The following is an 11,296-nucleotide window of genomic DNA, read 5'->3' as shown; positions in this document are numbered from 1 at the left end:
AGGGTATAAAACCATAGAGAAGAGCAAGGAAAGGACAATCAGAAAAGCCAAGATGTTGGTTTCCCTTTGGAGTAGGAGTGGGGCTGAGCTCAGGCAGGGCCACCCCAGGAGGCTTTGGGGGATGCTGGCGGTGTTCTCCTCTGGGACCTAGGGGAACGTTTCCGTACAGGTGCACATGATAATCATTTATTAAACTGTGCACATAGATTGTGATGTTTTCTTTCCATACATTGCCTTCCATCATAAGTGGAGAAAAAACAGTGCTAAGGGAAATAACATTGCATTAAACAGGTAAGTATTTTATAACTAGAAGGATAACCAAAATTATTTTCCCTATTTATAGCAGATCTCCTTGAGAGTAGTAATATCAGTTTATTGACAATAATAGCTTTATTTTCAACTTCTCATAAATTTCACTAAACATCATAGGAATGATACATAGTTGTGATATTGATTTTGACTTTATAGTAAATATTTTATATTTGGATGGTAAGTTTTCATTCAGAATTTGTGATTTTGTACTGGAACCTCATGAACCTGGTAACTTGATACAGTTTCTCACAGGAGATCTGCCACCTCCCATCCACTTACTCTCAGAGGTGGAGGACCAAGAACTGGAGAAAAATAAATGACCAAAAAAAAATCTAAAAAGATGTGCCCTCATCAAAAAGGATGAGTTTGTGTCCTCTGTAGGGACATGGATGCAGCTGGAAACCATCATTCTTAGCAAACTATCACAAGAACAGAAAACCAAACACCGCATGTTCTCACTCATAGGTGGGAACTGAACAATGAGATCACTTGGACTCAGGAAGGGGAACGTCACACACCGGGGCCTATCATGGGGAGGGGGGAGGGGGGAGGGATTGCATTGGGAGTTATACCTGATGTAAATGACGAGTTGATGGGTGCAGCACACCAACATGGCACAAGTATACATATGTAACAAACCTGCACGTTATGCACATGTACCCTACAACTTAAAGTATAATAATAATAAATAAATAAATAAATAAATAAAAAAAGATGTGCCCTCAATGTAATATGTTAATTTGACCAGGTGAGGGCAGTGCCGTTTTAAGCTGTTTGCTGGGAAGCTTGTAGCGGCAGCTGGTGATTTCACGCCTTTTCGATTTGTCCTCTTCTCTAAGGTTAGCTGTTGGGATTGAAAGGGCCATTTGTGCCAATGAAGGTGGAAGCAGTGTTGGCAATTCTTCTGATGGGCTGCATCTCCTTTGCCCGCTTGGCACTTCCATCTTAACACCAACCTTGCCAGCAACTTTGCCCAGCAACTCTTTTCTTCCTCTTTCTTCTCCTCAGGCCCAACCAAGACCACTGATGTGCTAGACAAAGCACGGGACCCTGACAAACAGTGATAACAGGCTGGAGTGCACAGCCTCTTGGGGCCTTATTGTTTGTTGCAACTTTCATGGGATGGGTTCAATACATTGTGGTGCATTCACACAATGAAGTACTATTTTAGCAGTGTAGAAGTACAAAGTACTCCTCTACAGAATAATAGGCAAGGCCAGAGGCATTTTCCTAAAAATCAGCCTCCATCCAAGAATGAGTTTCCCCTGCTTTTGTTTCTAGTCTTGTACTCCTCCAGAGTGGCTCAAGTGAAGGCTCCACACTGGTTTGTGGCTTTAATACGGTCAAATAGGAAGACTGTTGTGGTTATTTATTTCATCAATTGATGAAACAAAATAAAAACTCTTCTCTGGAGCCGGGCACAGTGGCTCATGCCTGTCTGGGAGGCCAAGGCAGGAGGATCGCTTGAGCTCAGGATTTCAAGACCTGCCTGACCAATATGGCAAAACCCTGTGTCTATGAAAAATACAAAAAATTAGGCAAGTGTGGTGGCACATGCCTGTAGTTCCAGCCACTTGCGGGGCTGAAGTGGTAGGATCACTTGAGCCTGGAAGGTAGAGCCTGGCAGTGAGCTGACGAAATCACCACTGCACTCCAGACTGGATGACAAAGTGAGACCCTGCCTCAAACAAACAAACAAAACAAAACAAAACAAAACAACAAACAAACTATTCTCTGGTTCTCTGGGGACCACCCCTCTGCCTAGAGATAAATAGCATTTCCCATGGTAAGTGCTGCTCCATTGTCTGATCCCATTGTTTAGAAGTCCAGCGACTGTAAGGACTTACTTAAGGGTGTATGAGAAGCAGAAATCAAGGAACCACTTATGTTGAAACTTTACTTTAAATTACTACTTAAGTAAAGGGTCTTCTCAGATTCTCGTTAGGGATTTTTCATCTACATTTTTTTTGAGACAGGGTCCCACCCTCTCACCCAGGCTGGAGTGCAGTGGCATGCTCATAGCTCACTCCAGCCTCCAACTCTTAGGCTCAAGCCATCCTTCTACCTCAGCCTTCCAAAGTGCTGGAATTCCAGGTGTGAGGCAGCACACCCAGCCTTTTTCATCCCTTTAAACTAAATTTTCTTTATTGCTAATTCTATACCATTAGAAGAAATTCAAGAGAAAAAATTATTTTGGAAATAATTCTAGGACACAAACACCTCAACTGATTTTTTTTTCTCCATAGTTCTTGCTCTAAGATCATAGAAGTGCAGAATATTGGAACTAGAAGAACTCTTGGAGAAATTTAACAGGCCAACTCATGGTAAGTGTGCAAGTGAGGAATCTAAGAGGGGCAGTGCCACGTCAAGGCCACCAGAGAGTTCAAGGCTGCACCTCCTCAGACTCTATTTTGTCCTTCAGCAGGGCAGAAGCCACTCTATCTCCTCATACACAGGCCTCATGTGGATTGATATCAAAGTTGGTGCAGCTTCTTCCCAACCTCTTGACTAGTTCTAAGCACTGCAATCCATCCCATTTGCTGTCAGTTACAGCTAGAGCCAGATTAGCTCATGAGAGCATCTTAGGTGAAGAAGCAGCTGTTGCCTTTACTCTGTCCATAGGACCTGTGGTGTGCTGGGGTCACTCCGGATGGTTGTCTCTTGGTATTGTACAGTTCTGTACAGGCACAACAGATGGCAGAGTAAGGCAAAACAAGCGCTAGCTGAGGAGTCAAAAGAACTGGCTCTCTCCTAACCTGCTGAAAAGCACTTCCCCTTATAGAACCTCCATTTCCCCATCTGTGAAAAGAGAAAGGTGGCCTGGAACAGTGCTTCTCAACCCGGAGTCCATGAACTTTCCGAAATTGTGTGCGGAGTTGTGGGAGGTGGTGTATGCAGTCTCTTAGGAAGAGTGTATAGAGATTTCAACTCATTCAACAACACTGAGGGGAAACTATGCAAATTTTTACCTTCATAGTTTGTGTCAGTTAATTGTGGTATATTTGTATGATGGAATTCCTTTTTTTTCCCCCCCCACAATGGAAATGTCCTGGGTATTCTTAGGTATACTATCTGTTTTTAAGAAAAGTCCATTACCAAGATATAACAAATTACATAAAGTTAAATATTACATGATATTTATGAAGCATACTATACATATATACAAGTTTAGAAAACCAATCAACTGTGAATGAACTGTTGTGAAGTGATGAAAGCATGTATTTAGCACCAAGGTCAAGAAAGAGTACCATTGCAGTTCTAGAGGTGTTGTATGTATTTCATTGTGTTAAAGACACCAAATATAGAATGCTACACAATTTATGATTCCATTTGTGGGACAATCTTAAAACTGGAAAACTACACATACAGAAAACTAATCAGTCATTTCCAGGTCTGTGGATTGTGAGAAGTGTTTAACTACAAATGTGTGTTATTTGTTATTAGCAATTTCATCCCTCTTTATTTTGAAATGTTGTTTAATAGTGATTATCAAGGGCACCTCTATAGAAACACCCCTATGTCACAGAGGAGAAAACCACCAGCATTCCCCAAAGCTCCTGGGGTGTCTCTGCCTGATCTCAGCCTCATTCTTCCTTCAAGAGGAAACCAGCACATTTACTTTTGTGATCATCCTTTCCTCTTTTTCCTCTACGTTTTTTTTGTCCTATGTCCTATATTACATTCTTTTAATAGTACAGTTTGCCTGCAGACAACATGATCCTAAATCTAGAAAACCCCGTAGTCTCAGCCCCAAAGCTCCTTAAGCTGGTAAACAACTTTAGCAAAGTCTCAGGATACCAAATCAATGTGAAAAATCACTAACATTCCTATACACCAACAACGGTCAAGCAGAGAGCCAAATCAGGAACACAGTCCCATTTGTAATTGCCACACACACACACAAGATACCCAGGAATACACCACATCAGGGAGGTGAAAGATCTCTACAAGAGGAACTACAAAACGCTGCTCAAGGAAATCAGAGATGTCACAAACAAATGGAAGAACATTCCTGCTCATAGATAGAATCAATATCATTAAAATGGCCATACTGCCCAAAGCAATTTGTAGATTCAATGCAATTCCTATTAAGTTACCTTTGACATTCTTCACAGAACTAGAAAAACTATTTTAAATTCATATGGAACTGAAAAAGAGCCTGAATGGCCAAGGCAATCCTAAGCAAAAAGAACAATGCTGGAGGCAGCACACTACGCAACTTCAAACTATACCACAGGCCTATAGGAACCCAAACAGCATGGTACCGGTACGAAAACAGACACAGAAACCAATGGAACAGAATAGAGAACCCAGAAATAAGGCTGCACACCTACAACTATCTGATCTTTGATAAACCTGACAAAAGCAAACAATGGGTAAAGGATTCCCTATTCAGCAAATGATGCTGGGATAACTGGCTAGCCATATATGGAAGATTGAAACTGGACCCCTTTTCTTTACACCAGGTACTAGTCCATTCTCTTGCTGCTAATAAAGACATACCCGAGACTGGGTAATTTATAAAGAAAAGAAGTTTAACGGACTCACAGTTCCGCATGCCTTGGGAGGCCTCATAATCATGACAGAAGGTGAAGGAGGAGCAAAGGCATGTCTCACATGGCAGCAGCAAAGAGAGCATGTGCACGGAAACTGCTCTTTATAAAACCATGAGATCTTGTGAGACTTATTTGCCGTCATGAGAACAGCAAAGGAAAAATCTGCCCCCATGATTCAATTACCTCCCACCGAATCCCTCCCAGGACATGTGGGGATTATGGGAGCAGCAATTCAAGATGAGATTTGGGTGGGGACAGAGCCAGACTATATTACACCATATACAAAAATTAACTCAAGTTGGATTAAAGACTTAAATATAAACCCCCAAACTATAAAAGTCCTGGAAGACAACCTAGGCAATCATATTCCAGACAAAGTAACAGACAAAGATTTCGTGACAAAGACACCAAGAGCAATTACAACAAAAGCAAAAATTGACAAATGGGATATAAATAAACTACTGAGCTTTGCCCACTAAAGGAAACTATCAACAGAGTGAACAGATAACCTACAGAACTGGAGAAAATTTTTGTACACGATGGATCTGACAAAGATCTAATATCCAGGATCTATAAGGAACTTAAACAAGTTTAAAAAACCACCACCACAACAACAACAAAAAACAACCCCATTAAAAAGTGGGCAAAGGACATGAACACATTTTCAAAAAAAGACATACATGAAGCCAACAATCCCATGAAAGAAAGCTCAGCGTCACTGACCATTAGAGAAATGCAAATCAAAACCACAATGATTTACCATCTCACTCCAGTTAGAATGGCGATCATTAAAAAGTAATAATAATAATAATAACAGATACTGGTGAGGCTGCAGAGAAAAAGGAACACTTATACACTATTGGTGGAGTGTAAATTAATTCAACCATTGTGGAAGACAGTGTGGTGATTCCTCAAAGACCTAAAGACAGAAATACCATTTGGCCCAGCAATCTCATTACTGGGCATATACCCCAAGGAATATAAATCATTCTATTATCAACACACATGCACGTGTATGTTCACTGCAGCACTATTCACAATAGCAAAGACATGGAATCAACCTAAATGCCCATCAATAGTACACTGGATGAAGAAGATGTGGTACATATACACATAGCATATTATGCAGCCATAAAAAAGAATGAGATCAGGTCCTTTGCAGGAACATGGTTGGATCTGGAGGCCATTATCCTTAGCCAACTAATGCAGGAACAAAAAAACCAAATACCACATGTTCCCACTTATAAGTAGGCACTAAATAATGAGAACACAGGGACACAAAGAGGGGAACAACACACACTGGGGCCTATCGAATAGTGGAGTGTGGGAGGAGGGAGAGTAGCAGGAAAAATAACTAATGGGTACTAGGCTTAATTACTGGGTGATGAAATAACTTCTACAAGAAACCCCCATGTTACAAGTTTACTCATGTAACAAACCTTTACATGTAGCCCTGAACTTAAAATAAAAGTTAAATTCAAGAAATACTAATAATATGATTTGGTGTTGACTGTTATGTACTTTTATATTAGTGGAATCACAAAATATGTTCATATTTCTTGCTTCTTGTGTTTAATGTCAGGAGTTTGGTTTTGGATATTTAAATTTGAGATGTCTATTAGGTATCCACGTGGAGATGTTGAGTAGACAAAGGTCTGGCTCTGGGCTAAAGAAATACATATGGGAATAATCATAATATCAATATTTTTCTTCAGGGTCCACTCCAGAGACAGAAATTACACCACTTTTTCTATTGAGTTATGTTAAAATACATAGAACATAAAATTTACTATCTTAAGCGTTTTTCAGTTTTCAGTTCAGTAGTGTTAAGTATACTCGCAGTGCTGCGGAGCCAATCTCTAGCATGTCTTCCATTGCAAAACTGATATGTATACCTATTAAACAACTCCTCGTTTTCCCCTGCCCCCTAGCCTCTGGAAACCACCACTCTACCTTCCGTTTCTGAGTTTGAATATTTTAGATCTGTCATACAGGGTGGAATCAGGTAGTATTTGTCCTTTAGTGACTGGCTCATCTCATAGCATAATATCCTAAAGTTTTATCCACATTATAGCATGTATCAGAATTCCATCCTTTTACAGGCCAAATCATAACTCATCTTAAAGGCCAAATAATAACGTACCATACTTTGTTTCTCTATTCATCCATCAGTGGACACTTGGATTGCTTCCATCTCTTGGCTCTCATGCATAATGCTGCTATGAGCAGGGATGTACAAATATCTATTTGAGACTCTGATTTCTATTCTTTTGGATATAGACACAGAATGGAATTACTGGATCATATGGCAGTTCTATTTTTAATTTTCTGAGTAACTGCCATTCGGTTTTCCACAGCAGCTGTGCCATTTTACATTCCCATCACCAGTGCACAAAGGTTTCAGTTTCTGCACATCTTCACCAGGATCACATCAGTTTTATTGAACAAATGGAATTGATTTCAAATTTTTTGTATTTTATTTTTGTTTATATTTTAATTGATAAAATTGTATATATTTATAGTATACCACATGATGTTTTGAAATAGGTATACATTGTGCAATGGGTACATTAGGCTAACTACGATATGGTTGAACTCATATACCTTTCATCTTTTGTGCTGAGAACACCTAAAATCTATCTACCTTCTTAGCAATTTTCAAGTATTTGTTATTATTAACTATAGTCACCATGTTTGCAATAGATCTCTTGAACTTAGACTTCTTGTCTAAATGAAGTTTTGTATCCTGTGACCAGTGTCTCCCCAGTCGTCCCCACCCCCAGACCCTGGTAACCGCCATTCTATTCTCTATTTCTAAAAAGTTTGATTTTTTAAGATTCCGCATCCCAGTGAGATTATACAGTGTTTGTCTTGCTGTGCCTGGCTTATTTCACTCAACATAATATATTCCAGATTCACTCATGTTGCCACAAATGACAGAATGTCCTTTTGTCTTTTTTTTAAGGCTCAATACTATTCTATTGTGTGTAGATATACACATGTGCTTTATTCATTCATCCACTGATGGGCTCTTAAGTTGATTTCATGTCTTGGCTGTTGTGAACAGTGCTGCAATGAATATGCGAGTGTAGATATTTTCGACATACTGATTTCATTTCCATTGGCCATATATCGAGTAGAGGGATTGATGAATCAACTGATAGTTCTGTTTATAATTTTTTAATTTTAATTTTTAATGGATTTGTGATAGTTGCACATATTTATGGTGTACATGTGATATTTTGCTGCGTGCATATAATGTGTAATGATCAATTCAGGATATTTGGATTAGCCATCACTTGGAATATTTTTCATTCCTATGTATTGGGAACATTTGAAGTCCTCTCTTCTGGCTATTTTGAAATTTATAATACATCGCTGTTAACTCTACTCACCCTATTCTCTGACTAAACATTAGAAATTATTCCTTCTGGTTTTGTTTTTTTTGTTGTTGTTGTTTGTTTGTTTTGTTGTTTTGTTTTGTTTTGTTTTTTGAGACAGGGTCTGACTCTATCACCCCAGGCTGGAGTGGAGTGGCGCGATCACAGCTCACTACAGCTTCAACCTCCTGGGCTTAAGTGATCCTCCTGCCTCAGCCTCCAGAGTAGCTGGGATGACTGGCGCACACCCATATGCTGGGCTAATTTTTTTTATTTGTTATTTTTATAGACAGAGTTTAGCTATACTGTCCAGGCTGGTCTTGGACCCTTGAGCTCAAGCGATCTGCCCTCCTCGGCCTCCCTAAGTGCTGGGATTACAGGCGTCAGTCACCATGCCCAGCCTAGAACTTATTCCTTCTTTTTAACGGTATGTTTGTACCTATTAACCAACTGCTCTTCTTTCCAACGCCCTGTCCCCCATTCCACACATCCTTCCCAGCCTCTCATATCTATCACTGTATTCTCTATCTCTATGAGATCAGCTATTTTAGCTCCCACATATGAGTGAGAACGTATGGTATTTGTCTTTCCGTGCCTGGCTTATTTCACCTAACTTAATGACCACCAGTTTCATCCAGGTTGCTACAAATGAAAGAATTTCATTCTTTTTGTGGCTGAATCATATTTCCTGTGTATATTTTCTTTACCCATTCATCCACTGATGGACACTTAGGTTGATTCCATATCTTGGCTATTGTGATGAGTGCTGCAATAAACATGGGGGTGTAGGTATCCCTTTGATATTACCGATTTCCTTTCTTTTGGATAAATACTTGGTAGTGGGATTGCTGGATAGTGCTATTTTTAGTGTTTTGAGAAATCTCCATACTGTTTTCCACAGTGGCTGTATTAATTTCCATTCCGATCAACAGTGTATAAAGGTTCTCTTTTCTTCACATCTTCGCCAACACTTGTTCTCTTTTATCTTTCTGATAATAGCCATTTTACCAGGTGTGAAGTGATAGCTCATTGTGGCATTTCCCTGATGATAAGTGATGTTGAGCATTTTCATACAACTGTTGGCCATTCGTATGTCTTCTTTGGAGAAATGTCTATTCAGATCCTTTGCACATTTTAAAATCAGGTGATTTGTATTCTTGTTATTGAGTTGAGTTCCTTATATATTTTGGATATTAACTCCTTATCAGATGTATAGTTTGAGAATATTTTCTCCCACTCTGTAGGTTGCCTCTTCACTCTGTTGATTGGTTCCTTTGTTGTGCAGAAGCCTTTCAGTTTGACGTAATCCCATTTCTCTATTCTTTCTTTGATTGCTCATGCTTTTGGGGTCATAGCGGAAAAATTATTGCCCAGATCAATGCCATGGATGTTTCTCCCTATGTTTTCTTCTGGTAGTTTTATAGTTTCAGGTCTAACGTTTAAATTCGGAGTCCAATTTGCCTTGATTTTTGTATATGATATGAGACAAGGGTCCCATTTCATTCTTCTGCATGTGGATATTCAGTTTTCCCAACACCATTTATTGAAGAGACAGTCCTTTCACCATATGTGTTCTTGGCATCTTTGTTGAAAATCGCGTGATGATAACTCACCAGCCCACTGTTGTGGCTTTGTAGCACATTCCATATCTATCATATTCTAGAACACTGTAATGCTACTAGTCTGGCCCAGAAAAGGTTTAAATGTTGAATTCACTTAAATTGCATTTGTTGCACCATCATGGAATCCTGATGTGTGTTATTTACGGTGGAAGTAGGCTCCAAGGTGTAGAGAAAACTTGGGTCTTGGATAATATGGACCTTTTCATCCTCAGACTTGTTAGGAGTACATATCTTGGTCTTGACACCAGTATTTTTCAGTTATCTATGTAACTGCCTTTATTACACCTGGTTATCACAATTCAATTCTCAGGTGCTGCAGAAAAATCTACCTCTTTCAGACTGTAGATGGAAATAACTGTGAAAAAAAATGATGCAAATATCTTCTGGTTTGTGCTATATACACTGCTTTATATTTACTGCCCACATCTTTCATAAGGATACGAATTATTAAGAGTCAGTCTTGTTTTGCTTTTCAAAGACATTTTGTAGAGATTTTTCACTAAGGTGAATCTGATTTTATCTACTTGATTCTGTATAGATTAACTAAATATGTATAATAAACTTAAAAAAAGAAAATCACGTGACAATAAACGTATTAATTTCTTTCTAATCTATTATGTTGGTCTATGTGTCTGTTTTTATGCCAGTACCATGCCATTTTGATTACTCTAGCTTTTATTATATTTTGAAATCAGGTTGTGATTCCTCCAGCTTTTTGCTCAAGATTGCTTTGGGTAACTGGAGTCTTTTGTGGTTTGACGCGAATTTTAGGATTGCTTTTTCTATGTATGTAAAAATAGCATTGGAATTTTGATAGGGATTGCATTGAGTCTGTTGATTGCTTTGAGTTTAAACAATATTGTTTAAATATTGGACATTTAAACAATATTGTTTCTTCCAATCCATAATCATGGGATAGCTTTCCATTTATTTATGGCTTCCTTGATTTCTTTCATCAGTATTTTACAGTTTTCAGTGTACAGATCTTTCACCTCCTTGATTGAATTTATTCCTAAGTAGTTTATGTTATTTTTGAGAGCTATCGTAAATGGGATTGTTTCCTTGATTTCTTTTTCAGGTAGCTACTGATTTGTGTATGTTGATTTTGTATTTTGCAACTTTCCTTAAAATTCATTTGAATTTTAAGGTTTTTTGTAAAATATTTTAAGATTTTATGTGTATAAAATCATGTCATCTGCAGGCAGAGGTAATTTAATTTCTTATTTTATTTCTTTTCTTTTTTGAGATAGGGTCTCACTTTCTCACCCAGGCTGGAGTGCAGTGGTTTGATCTCGACTCACTGCAGCCTCAGTTTCCTGGATTCAAATGATTCTCATGCTCTAGCCCCCCAAGACACTGGGACTACAGGCACACGCCAGCATGCCCGACTAACTTTTGTATTTTTGGTAGAGACAGGGTTTCTCCA

This window comes from Macaca fascicularis, chromosome X, assembly GCF_037993035.2.
Source record: "Macaca fascicularis isolate 582-1 chromosome X, T2T-MFA8v1.1".
In the NCBI taxonomy this organism is placed as follows: Eukaryota; Metazoa; Chordata; class Mammalia; order Primates; family Cercopithecidae; genus Macaca; species Macaca fascicularis.
The sequence above is the reverse complement of the archived record's forward strand: the minus strand, read 5'-3'. Positions refer to the sequence as shown.